This window comes from Macaca nemestrina, chromosome 1 (genome assembly GCF_043159975.1).
Source record: "Macaca nemestrina isolate mMacNem1 chromosome 1, mMacNem.hap1, whole genome shotgun sequence".
In the NCBI taxonomy this organism is placed as follows: Eukaryota; Metazoa; Chordata; class Mammalia; order Primates; family Cercopithecidae; genus Macaca; species Macaca nemestrina.
In genome coordinates this window covers 80235859-80251025 of record NC_092125.1, presented here as the reverse complement: position 1 = coordinate 80251025, position 15167 = coordinate 80235859, and the positions used below count along the sequence as shown (strand labels likewise).

The following is a 15167-nucleotide window of genomic DNA, read 5'->3' as shown; positions in this document are numbered from 1 at the left end:
TATTTTTATTTTCTTCTTATACTTGATGACCTCTGGAGAATAAAACACCTTTAAAATTTTCCACTCTGTCCTAGTTCCATATGTTTTCCATGGTTTGCTTTAAAGTGTTTCTCTCTTTCTAACCTACCCATTTTCTTTTGGAGTCAGGTGAAGTGAGAGTCACAGATAATGTTCTGAAGGTACTGAGAGACTTCCTGTTTGAAAAAAATTACAAGAGTCTTCCATGATTGTCAAGGTTGTGGAAAGCAAAGATGAGCTTGCCATGACCCAGCCCTCAGGTCAACAATAATCCACAGAAGGTCAAATGTTTATTATCTTCTCTCTCTTTTTTTTAAATTTTTAAATGTTTTTTGTAGAGACAGGGTCTTGCTATGTTGCCCAGGTTGATCTTAAACTCCTGGCATCAAGTGATCCACCTTGGTCTCCCAAAGCGTTGGGATTACAGGCTTATCTTAATTTTCTTGAAGCAGGTGAATTCTTTGTCATTCTTGAGTTTGCTAACATAAGAAAAACATTCATTTTGAACTCACCTTTCAGGCCAGGGTGTGGTGACTCATGCCTGTAATCCTAACACTTGGGGAGGCAGAGGCAGGTGGATCACTTGAGGTGAGGAGTTCAAGACCAGCCTGGCCAACACTTCTCTACTAAAAATACAAAAATAAAAAATAAAAATTAGCTTGGCATGGTGGTGTGCACCTATAATCTAAGCTACTCAGGAGGCTGAGGCAGGAGACTCTCTTGAACGTGGGAGATGGAGGCTGCAGTGAGCCGAGATCGTGCCACTGCACTCTAGCCTGGGCTATAAAGCAAGACTCTGTCTCAAAAAAAAAAAAAAAAAAAAAAAAAGAAAGAAAGAAAGAAGAAAGAAAATGAACTCACTTTTCAGATGCACCAAAGGCTTGACTCTGGGGGACATAAATGATGTTGACACCTCACCAGAAAAGAGACATTTCAGTGAAAATATGGCATGGGGATAAACAAAAGCAAATGTGGTTAAGCTCTGTGTATAAGAGCTCAGGCTCTGGACTTGTGGCCTGTCTTGTTGTGATTTCTGGCTCTGTCATTTACCAGCTTGCCTCCTGGGCCAGGTGCTTTACCTTTCTATCCCTCAGTGGCTTCACCTGTCAAAGGGGGACAATAATTGTCCTTCCTGCATGGTGTGCTGGGAAGATTAAATGGGATATTCCCTGTGTGTGCTTAGAACCATGTTTTGTTCCATACATGATGATCAGCATTTGAATCACTCATTCAGTTATTGTGCTAGCCTGAGAGATCCCTATGATCAAGGAGTATTCTCCTGCGTCTCACTAATGCCAATTTGGTTGGTGAGAAAACAAAATTGGATCCCAGCCAGGGCCACTGTTTGTGTAGAGTTTGCACATCTTCCTATGGCTTTGTGAGTTTCTTCAGGTACTCCGATTTCCTCCCACATCTCAGCGCTGTGCCTGCTAAATTCCTTGGGCTGTCTCAATGATCCCAGTGTGAGTGAGCGTGGCTGTGTGTGTGCCTGTGTTCTGTGATGGAATGGTGGCCTGGCCAGGGTGGGTTTTTGCCTTGCATCCCAAGTGCTGGGATAGGCTCCAACCACCTGCAATCCTGAGCTGAAATAAGTGGGTAAATAATTATCTTATTTTCATTAACCTCTCTTTAATGTATCTATAGCTCACATTTATTTCAATGTTTAATATTAGAAGTGTTTCGGTCTTTATTTAGAAGTTTGGTGATGTTTTTGTCACCAGAAATATGCCTTCAGGACTGAACTCTTGTTTATATTAATTCTTCTATGGTAAAATTGGCTTCATTTTACATTGTTCTGCTTAAAGTAGCAGTTTCCAAGAGTCTATCTATGACATTAGTTGAGGACTTACTGCATTTACCCATGCGTTGTTTATCAGTGTGTTCTGTCACTTTGCATCTTCTTCCTTTGGTCTTTAGTTTCTGTCTCTGCTGGCTCTTCCTACCTTCTTCCCTTGAATATTCTCCATAGCCATCACCCACTATGGACTGCACATTGTCCAGCTACCACCCTGTCTCATTACTGCCCAGCTCTGTGAACTCATAAACCCACTCCTGTCTGCTGTTATCCCTCTATACCATTGAATTTCCTTTTACTGAAAACCCTAATAATCAATAAATGGTCAAACCCAATGGACCATTTTCAGCCCTTTCTTATCTTACCTTTTTTGTGTGAATTTACACTAGATCACAAACTCCATGAGGGAAAACATATTGTCTTATTCACTGTTGAATGGCCAGTGCTTAGAATAGTCTCTTCCTATAATACTCAATAAATATTTGTTGAATGAATACATTTATTAATATTATTTACACTCAGGCAGTTATTCCCTTCTTAAAACATTCTTTCTGTCTTCATCCACAGAAACATCATATTCTTACTTTCTTCTGGAAATTCCTTAGTTCCCTTCCTTTCTTTGTATATCCCTGAAATGTTTGTATTCTTCAGAGTTCAGCTCTTGCCCCCCTCTCTTCTCTTAAAAGCTTCTCGGGGAACTTCTTATATATTTATGCCTTCAAACATCATGTGTATATATATATGTGTGTGTGTGTGTGCGCGTGTGTATTCTGATTACTTCCACATCTTCATCTCTACTCAAATTAATTTTAATATCTTTAGACAATTTAGTCAATTACCTGTAGAATGATTTGATATTTCTCTGGTGTTTAAAAATATATATCCAGGGCCAGGTGCGGTGGCTCACGCCTGTAACCCCAGCATTTTGGGAGGCCAAGTCAGGCAGATCACCTGAGGTCGGGAGTTCAAGACCAGCCTGACCAACATGGAGAAACCCCTGTCTCTACTAAAAATACAAAATTAGCTGGGCATGGTGGTGCGTGCCTGTAGTCCCAGCTGCTCACGAGGCTGAGGCAGGAGAATCGCTTGAACCCGGGAGGCAGAGGTTGCGGTGAACTGAGATCACGCCATTGCAGTCCAGCCTGGGCAACAGGAGTGAAACTCCGACTAAAAAAAAACAAAACAAAAAAAACAAAAAAATATATATCTCCAAAATGAAACTTTTATTTTTTTCAGAACTTTATGTAGAAAATGTCAAATGAAAAATAAGTAATTAGTTGGAAGCCAAAATATCACCGTAATTGCTTAGAAATGCTAAATTGGAGGGCACTATTTGTATGAGTGACAGATGAGCCCCGGAATTATACAGACCTACCTCTTCAGTTCTGAACCAACAAGTTGAGCATAGACTATATTTAGTTACAAAGAAACCACATTCTCTTTTTCACAGGTGTTATACAAACCTACACCAATATGACTGTGGAGTTGCTGAAGGTTAAGAAACTGTCTCCACTGTATGTTCTTAAGCAATCATGAACTAACTTGAGAACATTTGGTGGTGGCTCATTCTTGAGTTTGATAACAAAACACCTAAACCCTAAGATTAGTTATGCCATCATTGTCTTCTTAAGGAGGTACAGTGGAGTTTGGGGCAGCTAATACACTGTTGACAGCTTTGACATTAACAATTTACTCCCCTAGTTTTCTGAAACTCAACTCTTTTGAAGTTTAAAAACAGCAAATATTGTACATTCCCTGAAGCCTAAAAGAATGGCAGAAAGAAAATTTTATTTTTTCTATAATTGAATCCTTACCACAGCTGTGCTTACTAAGGACTCTGTGGCCGGCCAGCATCTGCTCAGTCTCTGCATGGGTCACACATGTGTACTTAGGCCACTTGCTAATTTAATGTCAAGCTATAGCCACCTGCACCTTAAAAATCCTCTCCTGAGATGCCCATGCCTTTGCAGAGACCCTGTTCTTCTACACCTGTCCCTAGGAGCAGCCTCTGCTAATGCAGACAGAGCTGGAGGCTGAGAATTGTCTTTATGAATGATAAAGAATAAATTTGGATAATATGACTTGTTGTGAGTGTCAAAGAAGCTTGAAGGCACAACCACAGAACTAGGGGAATTTACCTTGTGGATCAAGGCAGTGCCAGGCCACGGCAGGCCTTCCCACATGAAGGGGGTACACAAGAGGAGGAGCACAGATCCCTGGTTTCCCTCATCAGGCTGGCTTTTTAAAGAAGAAGGATGGAGTTGCTGAGATGGACATGCCTGGCTTATTTTCCCAAAACTACCCATGGGAAATTCACTGTACTTTTCTAGGAGAGGACTAAGGGGTAAAGCAAGAGGCTTGGTATGTTTAGAATAAATCTCCCTGAAGTAAAATTAGGAGAGTGGGGAACAAGGATTTCCCTCTAACACTGTGCTTCTTCTAAGACGTGGTTAAAGAATGACCAACTATTCACTCAATCACCTAAACCAGCAATGAGTGGATATTCTACATCTGTGTCACTTGGCACTGTAGCCATTAGGCACATATGGCTATTGAGGTATTAAAATGTGGCTACTACAAATTCAGGTATGTTATAATTGTAAAATATAGCCTGGATTTTGATTGCAAAAATGCAATATATCTCATATATATATACACACACATATATACATATATATACACACACATACATATACACATATATATATATATACACACACACACATATATATATTTTAGATGGAGTCTTGCACTGTTGCCTGGGCTGTAGTACAGTGGTGCAATCTCGACTCACTCACTGCAACCTCTCCGCCTCCTGCGTTCAAGCGATTCTCCTGCTTCAGCCTCCGGAGTTGCTGGGATTACAGGTACCCGCCACCAGGCTCGGCTAATTTTTTGTATTTTTAGTAGAGATGGGGTTTCACTCTGTTGACTAAGCTAGTCTCGAACTCCTGACCTCGTGATCCAGCTGCCTCGGCCTCCCAAAGTGTTGGGATTATAGGCGTGAGTCACTGCACCTGGCCTCATTAATATTTTTATATTGATTGCATATTGAAATGTGTATTAGTAAGGGTTCTCTAGAGGAGCAGAACTGATAGGATACATATACATATGAAAGGGCATTTATTAAGGGTTATTGACTCACAGGGTCACGAGATGAAGTCCCACAATAGGCTGTCTGCGATCTGAGGAGCAAGGAAGCCAGTCCGACTCCCAAAACCTCAAAAGTAGGGAAGCCAACAGTGCAGCCTTCAGTCTGCAGCTGAAGGCCTGAGAGCCCCTGGCAAACCACTGGTGTAAGTCCAAGAGTCCAAAAGCTGAAGAACTTGGAGTCTGATGTTCAAGGGCAGGAAGCATCCAGCATGCAAGATAGATGAAGGCTGGAAGACTCAGTGAGTCTGGTCTTTCCACATTCTTCTGCCTGCTTTTATCCTACTGCACTGGTAGCTGATTATATTGTGCCCATCTAATTGAAGGTGGGTCTGCCTCTCTCAGTCCACTGACTCAAATGTTAATCTCCTTTGGCAACACCCTCACAGACACACCCAGGAACAATACTTTGCATCCTTCAATCCAATCAAGTTGACACTCAATATTAACCATCACAAAATGACAATACTTTGGATATATAAGGTTGAATAAAAAATAATATTACCGTAAATGTCACCATTACATACGTGGCTTGCATTGGACAGCACTATTGTAAACCAAAGGTTCTTAAACTAAAATGAGGAATCTATTGCAGATTGATACTTTTATAAAATTCAAATTAAAATATCTTGCTATAAAACATATTAAATCTTTCCCCTGGATCCTGTATTTATTTCATTGCCTGCTGCTAAAAAAGAGTTTGGTTCTGGCCCTGATCTGAAGAGCTTACTGAGAAGTACAAGTAGAAATAGTTCTAGATGTCTCTTCCTTTCATAGGAACCATAAGTAATAAAGTCCTATCCATTCTTCCTCCTGTGTATCCTACGTGCATCCTCTCCTCTTCATTCCCATTGTATCTTCCTTAGAGAGACCTTTATTTCCTTCCTGGATTATTGTGAGTGATTACTAAATAGTCTCATTGCCTGCACTCTCATAATCCCTCTACTTAAAACCCTGCAACTCCTCCTCATGCCTCCTGGTCAAAGTACAAAATCCTCCTAGTACCCTCAAGTCACAGATGAATTGACCCCTGCCTGCTCATTTAGGCCACCTTTCCCCAATTCCCCACTAGAGTAGCAGCCAGTAATTCCTGATCTCAACCATGGCATCCTCTATAGAAAACACGATCTCATGTAATCTTTGCAAGAACCTGACATGCTGGCAATATTTTTCCTATGTTACAGATTTTTAAAACCAAAGATCAGTCTACCAGAGTAAATTGTTCAAAAATATTCAGGTAGTAAGGAGCAGTGTTAGGATTTGAACTTGAGTCTGTCTAATTCAAAAGGCTATGTCCCTCCCACATGATGTGGTGCTGCTTGGAGTTCCTCTAGGCCCCTCTTGTTTCTGGCTTTAGCACATGCTATTCTCTCAGTTCTCCGTCTTCTATTCCTGATCCATTTAGGCTTTTCTTGTAATACCTGAGCTAATCATCAACCACCACCTGATGTATTTCTTGAGACCTCCTGACCCCCAAAGTCTAGCTTCTTCTGGGACCCTTTCAGCTCCTTCATAACACTAAACGTACCACTTGGTAGTTGGGGGTCTTATTTATTTCCCCTTCTGATTCATTCTGATGCAGAAACCATCCTTTGTGCTTAGCACTATGTCTATCATGGGAGATGCTTAATAATTCATTCATTCATCTTTTCATGTATCCAACTAATAATTATTAACACAGACAAAGGTCCTGTCTTCATGGAGCCTACCTTGTAGTGAAGGGAAATTGAAAGAATAAACTAAAAATTTAAAAATGTGTGTGTGTGCAAGATGGCCAGATAGGAACAGCTCCAGCCTCCAGCTCCCAGCGTGAGTGACACAGAAGACTGGTGATTTCTGCATTATCAACTGAGGTACTGGGTTCATCTCATTGGGGAGTGCCGGACAATTGGTGCTGGTCAGCTGGTGCAGCCCGACCAGCAAGAGCTGAAGCAGGGCGAGGCATCGCCTCACCTGGGAAGTGCTAAGGGGAAGGGAATCCCTTTTCCTAGCCAAGGGAAACTGAGACACACAACACTTGGAAAATCGGGTAACTCCCACCCTAATACTGCACTTTACCAAGGGTCTTAGCAAAAGGCACATCAGGAGATTATATCCCACACCTGGCTCAGAGTGTCCCACGCCCACGGAGCCTCCCTCATTGCTAGCACAGCAGTCTGAGATCTAACTGCAAGGCAGCAACAAGGCTGGGGGAGGGGTGCCCACCATTGCTGAGTCTTAAGTGGGTAAACAAAGCCACCACCAGGAAGCTCAAATTGGGTGGAGCCCACCACAGCTCAAGGAGGCCAGCCTGCCTCTGTAGACTCTTCCTCTGGGGACAGGGCATAGCTAAACAAAAAACAGCAGAAATCTTGGCAGAGGTAAATACCCCTGTCTGATAGCTTTGAAGAGAGCAGTGGATCTCCCATCACAGAGGTTGAGATCTGAGAACGGACAGACTGCCGGCTCAAGTGGGTCCCTGACCCTGAGTAGCCTAACAGTGAGACATCCCCCACTAGGTGCAGACCAACACCACACACCTCATACGGCGGGGTACACCCCTGAGGCGAAGCTTCCAGAGAAATAATCAGACAGCAACACGTGCTGTGCAGCAATATTGTATCTTCTGCAGCCTCTGCTGCTGATAACCTGGCAAACAGGGTCTGGAGTGGACCTCAAGCAAACTCCAACAGACCTACAGCTGAGGGTCCTGACTGCTAGAAGGAAAACTAACAAACAGAAAGGACACCCACACTAAAACCCCATCACTACATCACCATCATCAAAGACCAGAGGCAGATAAAACCACAAAGATGGGGAAAAAGCAGGGCAGAAAAGCTGGAAATTCAAAAAATAAGAGCACATCTCCCCCAGCAAAGGAGTGCAGCTCATCACCAGCAATGGATCAAAGCTGGACGGAGAATGACTTTGACAAGATGAGAGAAGATGGCTTCAGTCCATCAAACTTCTCAGATATAAAGGAGGAATTACGTACCCAGCGCAAAGAAACTAAAAATCTTGAAAAAGAGTGGAAGAATTGATAGCTAGAGTAATTAATGCAGAGAAGGTCATTAACGAAATGAAAGAGATGAAAACCATGACACAAGAAATAAGTGACAAATGCACAAGCTTCAGTAACCGACTCGATCAACTGGAAGAAAGAGTATCAGCGATTGAGGATCAAATGAATGAAATGAAGCAAGAAGAGAAACCAAAAGAAAAAAGAAGAAAAGAAATGAACAAAGCCTGCAAGAAGTATGGGATTATGTAAAAAGACCAAATCTACGCGTGACTGGGGTACCTGAAAGTGAGGGGGAAAATGGAACCAAGTTGGAAAACACTCTTCAGGATATCATCCAGGAGAACTTCCCCAACCTAGTAGGGCAGGCCAACATTCAAATCCAGGAAATACAGAGACCACGCAATAAAAAATGATAAAGGGGATATCACCACCGACCCCACAGAAATACAAACTACCATCAGAGAATACTATAAACACCTCTACGCAAATAAACTAGAAAACCTAGAAGAAATGGATAATTTCCTGGACACTTACACTCTCCCAAGACTAAACCAGGAAGAAGTTGAATTCCTGAATAGACCAATAGCAGGCTCTGAAATTGAGGCAATAATTAACAGCCTACCAACCAAAAAAGTCCAGGACCAGATGGATTCACAGTCGAATTCTACCAGACGTACAAGGAGGAGTTGGTACCATTCCTTCTGAAACTATTCCAATCAATAGAAAAAGAGGGAATCCTCCCTAACTCATTTTACGAGGCCAACATCATCCTGATACCAAAGCCTGACAGAGATACAACAAAAAAAGAGAATTTTAGACCAGTATCCCTGATGAACATTGATGCAAAAATCCTCAATAAAGTACTGGGAAACCAAATCCAGCAGCACATCAAAATCTTATCCACCATGATCAAGTGGGCTTCATCCCTGGGATGCCAGGCGGGTTCAACATATGCAAATCAATAAACGTAATCCAGCATATAAACAGAACCAAAGACAAATACCACCTGATTATCTCAATAGATGCAGAAAAGGCCCTTGACAAAATTCAACAGCCCTTCATGCTAAACACTCTCAATAAATTCGGTATTGATGGAACGTATCTCAAAATAATAAGAGCTATTTATGACAAACCCACAGCCAATATCATACTGAATGGGCAAAAACTGGATAAATTCCCTTTGAAAACTGGCACAAGACAGGGATGTCCTCTCTCACCACTCCTTTTCAACATAGTGTTGGAAGTTCTGGCTAGGGCAATCAGGCAGGAGAAAGAAATCAAGGGTATTCAGTCAGGAAAAGAAGAAGTCAAATTGTCCCTGTTTGCAGATGACATGATTATATATTTAGAAAACCCCATTGTCTCAGCCCCAAATCTCCTTAAGCTAATAAGCAACTTCAGCAAAGTCTCAGGATACAAAATCAATGTGCAAAAATCAAAAGCATTCTTATACACCAGTAACAGACAAACAGAGAGCCAAATCAGGAATGAACTCCCATTCACAATATCTTCAAAGAGAATAAAATACCTAGGAATCCAACTTACAAGGGATGTAAAGGACCTCTTCAAGGAGAACCACAAACCACTGCTGAGTGAAATAAAAGAGGACACAAACAAATGGAAGAACATACCATGCTCATGGGTAGGAAGAATCAATATTGTGAAAATAGCCATACTGCCCAAGGTAATTTATAGATTCAATGCCATCCCCATTAAGCTACCAATGAGTTTCTTCACAGAATTGGAAAAAAACTGCATTAAAGTTCATATGGAACAAAAAAAGAGCCCGCATTGCCAAGATAATCCTAAGCCAAAAGAACAAACCTGGAAGCATCACGCTACCTGTCTTCAAACTATACTACAAGGCTACAGTAACCAAAAAAGCATGGTACTGGTACCAAAACAGAGATCTAGACCAATGGAACAGAGCAGAGTCCTCAGAAATAATACCACACATCTACAGCCATCTGATCTTTGACAAACCTGAGAAAAACAAGAAATGGGGAAAGGATTCCCTATTTAATAAATGGTGCTGGGAAAATTGGCTAGCCATAAGTAGAAAGCTGAAACTCGATCCTTTCCTTACTCCTTATATGAAAATTAATTCAAGATGGATTAGAGACTTAAATATTAGACCTAAAACTATAAAAACCCTAGAAGAAAACCTAGGTAATACCATTCAGGACATAGGCATGGGCAAGGACTTCATGTCTAAAATACCAAAAGCAACGGCAACAAAAGCCAAAATTGACAAATGGGATCTAATTAAACTAAAGAGCTTCTGCACAGCAAAAGAAACTACCATCAGAGTGAACAGGAAACCTACAGAATGAGAGAAAATTTTTGCAATCTACTCATCTGACAAAGGGGTAATATCCAGGACCTATAAAGAACTCAATCAAATTTACAAGACAAAAACAAACAACCCCATCAAAAAGTGGGCAAAGGGTAGGAACAGACATTTCTCAAAAGAAGACATTCATACAGCCAACAGACACATGAAAAAATGCTCATCATTACTCACAGTCAGAGAAATGCAAACAAAAACCACAATGAGATACAATCTCACACCAGTTAGAATGGCAATCATTAAAAAATCAGGAAACAACAGGTGCTGGAGAGGATGTGGAGAAATAGGAACACTTTTACACTGTTGGTGGGACTGTAAACTAGTTCAACCATTGTGGAAAACAGTGTGGCAGTTCCTCAAGGATCTAGAACTAGAAGTACCATATGACCCAGCCATCCCATTACTGGGGATATACCCAAAGGATTATAAGTCATGCTGCTATAAAGACACATGTACACGTATGTTTATTGCGGCACTATTCACAATAGCAAAGAATTGGAATCAACCGAAGTGTCCATCAGTGACAGACTGGATTAAGAAAATGTGGCACATATACACCATGGAATACTATGCAGCCATAAAAAAGGATGGGTTTGTGTCCTTTGTAGGGACATGGATGCAGCTGGAACCATCATTCTCAGCAAACTATCACAAGAACAGAAAACCAAATACCGCATGTCCTCACTCATAGGTGGGAATTGAACAATGAGATCACTTGGACACAGGAAGGGGAGCATCACACACTGGGTCCTATTGTGGGGAGGGGGTAGGGGGGAGAGATAGCATTAGGAAATATACCTAATGTAAATGACGGATTAATGGGTGCAGCACACCAACATGGCACACGCATTCATATGTAACAAACCTGCACATTGTGCACATGTACCCTAGAACTTAAAGTATAATAAAAAAATAAAATAAAATAAAATAAAAATGTGTGTGTGTGTGTGTGTGTGTGTGTGTGTGTGTGTGTTCTGCTTGCTTGTTCTTCCTCTAGGTGTTTTAGCGCACCACTTACTCTAATGATATTCACCAAGGGCACTCAATTTGTACTGCTCCAGCCAGCTGCTGTGTGCCAGTGCAGCCATCTGCTTTCTCTCATTGCCATCCCCAGGCAGGCAGCCTGTTGGACAGGGGCATGGTCATTCCTTCTTTTCCCATTTGTTCAGTGTCTCTGGAATCAGTTTTCTCCTTTTCATTTGGGGAATGTCTCAGGCGTGCCCAGGAAATTTCCTTCCAGCTCCTCTCCATCACCTTGTCATATGTCAGATATGCTCAGCAAAATTGTTTATGCTCTTGAGGACAGGCTGCTCAGTGGACCATGGAGCCTCAGCGTCATTCTCTGCATCAGCCAGACTTGGCATAAGCCATGACCTGTTTCAGCCTCAGTTTTCTCGTCTGTAAAATGAGAAGATTAGACTATTCTAAAGTTGATGCTTGGCACCCTTTTCTCTTTCCAGGAGTCTTGTATAAAAACTAAACAGATACAACAGATTTACTCATCCGTCAGCAATATTTACTGAGCACCACTATGTTCCAGGCATTGTCTTGGGTGCTGATTATAAAGCAATGAACACAGTAGTCTTGATTCTCTTCAGGCTTATGCCCCAACTGGAGGAAGCAGATAGACAAGTGAATGCATGGTTATGTCAGGTGGTGATGAGAATGTCAGAGTACAATACCCAGGGTAAAGTGAGTGGGGAGTGTCAATGGAGAAGTGGATGGAGACTATTTCGTGTAAAACAGATAAGGTGACCTTTGAGCAGAGACCTGAAGGAAATGAGAACTACTTAGAAATCTACCCCACTAGTCATATAGAGTCCCCAACCATATGCCCTGCTACTCATGCCACACATCTCTCCCACGTCACTCTATTATTTCAAGCTTATGATACACATGGACATTCCTTTTTCTCAGGAAAGCTCTCAGAATGACAGAAAAGTCCATCGGTTATGCTCAACACTCTTCAACATCCCCAACTCCACTGCACATCTGCTCTTTCTTTGTTCCTTGTGTTGCACAGAGAGGAGAATGACTGGTGAACAGGAGTAGCCCAAACTCATGTCACAACCTGCTGGGACTGGGGGAAGGAAGTACCTTCATACAGAACAGCCCCTTCTTGTAAACATTTTCCCTTCCCCACCAGGAAGAACGTTTGAGCGGTTATTTATAGAAGATATATTGACACAGAAGACTGCAGAGAAGATTTGTAGCGTGCTTCATGGGGGAAATGCGTATAGTGGGCTGTCTATCCCCTCAACCCTTCTCAGCTAAGCCCACCTACCTGGGGTGCTGTCTAGTTCAGGAAAATCACTAAGTGATTTATGTGTCATCATACTTGCCTTTCAGACCATGTCCCACCCCTAAGGAGTTTTTAGGACAAGGATGGTAAAGTGAATGGAACTTCCTATCTTTGACTGTTTTCACTACTCCCTCTCATTAACCTATATGGAGCTTCACTGCCATTCATAATGTTCACGGTGATCTTAGCATAGCATTTCATTCAGTAAGGCTACTAGATATAGTTACCTTTCAATTCCTCAGAAGTCAGAAGTTCAATGGCAGAGAGTTAAGCTTTGACAGGTCTCCCATTTGCCTCCTCTGTGTGCTCCCACACTAAGAACCCCAAATAAAACTGAGCAAGATAGTGACATGCTAGTTAGAAAGAAACAGTCCAGAGTCTTTCATTCATTTTAACAGCTCTTTTAAACTAGTACTAAATCAATTTATTAGTTGAGCCACTAGTGGGCTTGGGGCACACAATTTACCTGTGTTGAAGAGAAGCCTCAGACTTAAGGCATCTTGGTCACCCATAGGTTAAACACACACACACACACACACACACACACACACACACACACACAAATATTGAATGAGATTCTTTTGCCCACCCCCAACTCATTTTTCAGAGTGATTGTCTCAGGCCCATTTATTTTCCTCTGCAGAGCAAACCAGTGAAAAAATGGCCTTCTCACTCCTGAGAGACCTTTCACCCAGCTTTCTACTTTTGAATTCTCTCCATGGCTGGTTTCCTCTTAGGCCCCGATAGAGCAGGTGAATATAAATGATTGTTCAGCTGAGGAGGGAGGGCATGTTTTGTTTTCCAGTTGTAACTGAGGAAGGGAGAGGGGGTGATTTGTAATGTAAAGGATCGGGTTTAAGCTAAGGTCCTTGAAAATGGTGGGAGCTAGAAATCAATTAAAGAAAGAAGCAAATAGTGACATTAGCTAATATTCGTTGGTTCCTTACTGCATGCCCAGCATTTTAAATGTAAAATGCTACATTTTAAATGTAAAAAAGTGCGTGTAAACCATGAACCATTCACAGGATACTGTGAACATTTTGCATGCACTATTCACTTTGCCCTCGTCACAATTCTCTGAAGACAACTGTCACCCCCAGTTTATAGATGAAGAAATTGAGACAGCAAGAGATTAAATAACTTGCACACATCGTGTGCTCAGTAAGCAGAGCAGCTGGGGAGGAACCTAGCTGGTTCCAGGGCCCCTATACCTCACCTCTCTGTAGTACCTCTTTGCTGAATGATTTGCTACGTTTTTGGGATGCCTGCCAAAAAAGAACAGTTCCTGATGGCTCAATTTTCATTGCAGTCCCTGAATCACACAGGCATGATGACTACGTTCTTTCCTGATACAAAGCATCGTGTGGGAAACACACAGCAAGAAGCATCTTCAGGTCACAAGATCGGTAACACCATCTACCTGGATTTTTTCAAAAGCAGCAGAATATTTAGTTTTCTATTTCAGTGGCTTCTAACAGAGATCATTGTTTGCACAAGATTAAATTTCTGCAGTCATCTTATCTTAGTGTGTGATATGGGACGATGGTATATGTGGCAAGGTTTGCTTAGGTGACCCTTGTAGAAAGTGGCGTCAGTGTGATTCAGAGGTGATTGGAATCTGAGAAGGATCTTAGAGTAGGAGACAGATCTGTCTCCCCAGGTTTTATGGTTACAATGAGGCAATAAGTATATCTTGTTGGGGAGAGAAATAAAACAAGAAAACTTCTGGATTTATAGATTTAAGTTGTGAGTTTTCAAAAATTCACTATAAGCTCTGACATGAGGTTGACAATTTCCTGTTCTCTGTTGCTGGCTCCTTCGGTTATAAAAATTCAGGATTGGAAAAGGTATTACTAAATATTGGAGAGAGATATTAAAGAAATATCTGTACTAAAGATATAATACCTTTAATAAAGAAACTGATACACAGTTGATAAGTTCTGCAAGAATTGAATGGATATTTTTTAAAAGTACAGATTTAACAAGAAGGTGAGCACCGAAGTACGGGGCATGTGTAGAAGTAACGAGTGTCTTGGTTAAAAATCAAAGCCAGAGATTTCTGTAACCATGATGGGTAAGAACTGTAAAACCTACCAGTTAAACTTAAAATCAATTCGATATCTCATCAAAATTTAAAATGTTAATATTTACTTAGGGAAGATGGTCCCTTTGTTCTAGGACCAGTTGAAATACACCAGTTGGTTACCAATTGTTCCACACGTTTTGAGGCAAAGTTCAAGTGTCATTAATCTAAAGCAAAATATTTAAGATTAAAAAATAAATGTCCTGCTTGATAACATAGGTAGTGTAAATTGTTGTGCATGGCTGGGCCAAAACTGTATTGATTCTCTTTCATGTTCTAGAATTTTTAAGTGGAAAGGAAACAGGGAGTATACACTTTTGGGGGACTTTATGTGAGTTTAGAGTACCCTGTGCTGAAAACTGTGGTGTATTCATATAGAGTCAGTTCTTATAGGTATTTTGGCTCAAGTAGTTACTTACAGGAACTGAGTATTGACATGGAAGACTTTAGAAAGGGCTCACCAACATG

General features: G+C 41.4%; 1 long non-coding RNA gene across 1 annotated transcript; it reads left to right on the top strand.

Moving 5' to 3' along the window:
* Positions 1–4548: 4548 nt before the first annotated feature.
* LOC112428849 (uncharacterized) lies at positions 4549–14141 on the top strand. Its single transcript, XR_003020919.2, has 3 exons — positions 4549–4680; positions 13260–13368; positions 13926–14141. It is a non-coding gene; the product is annotated as an uncharacterized lncRNA (long non-coding RNA).
* The last annotated feature ends 1026 nt before the right edge of the window (positions 14142–15167 follow it).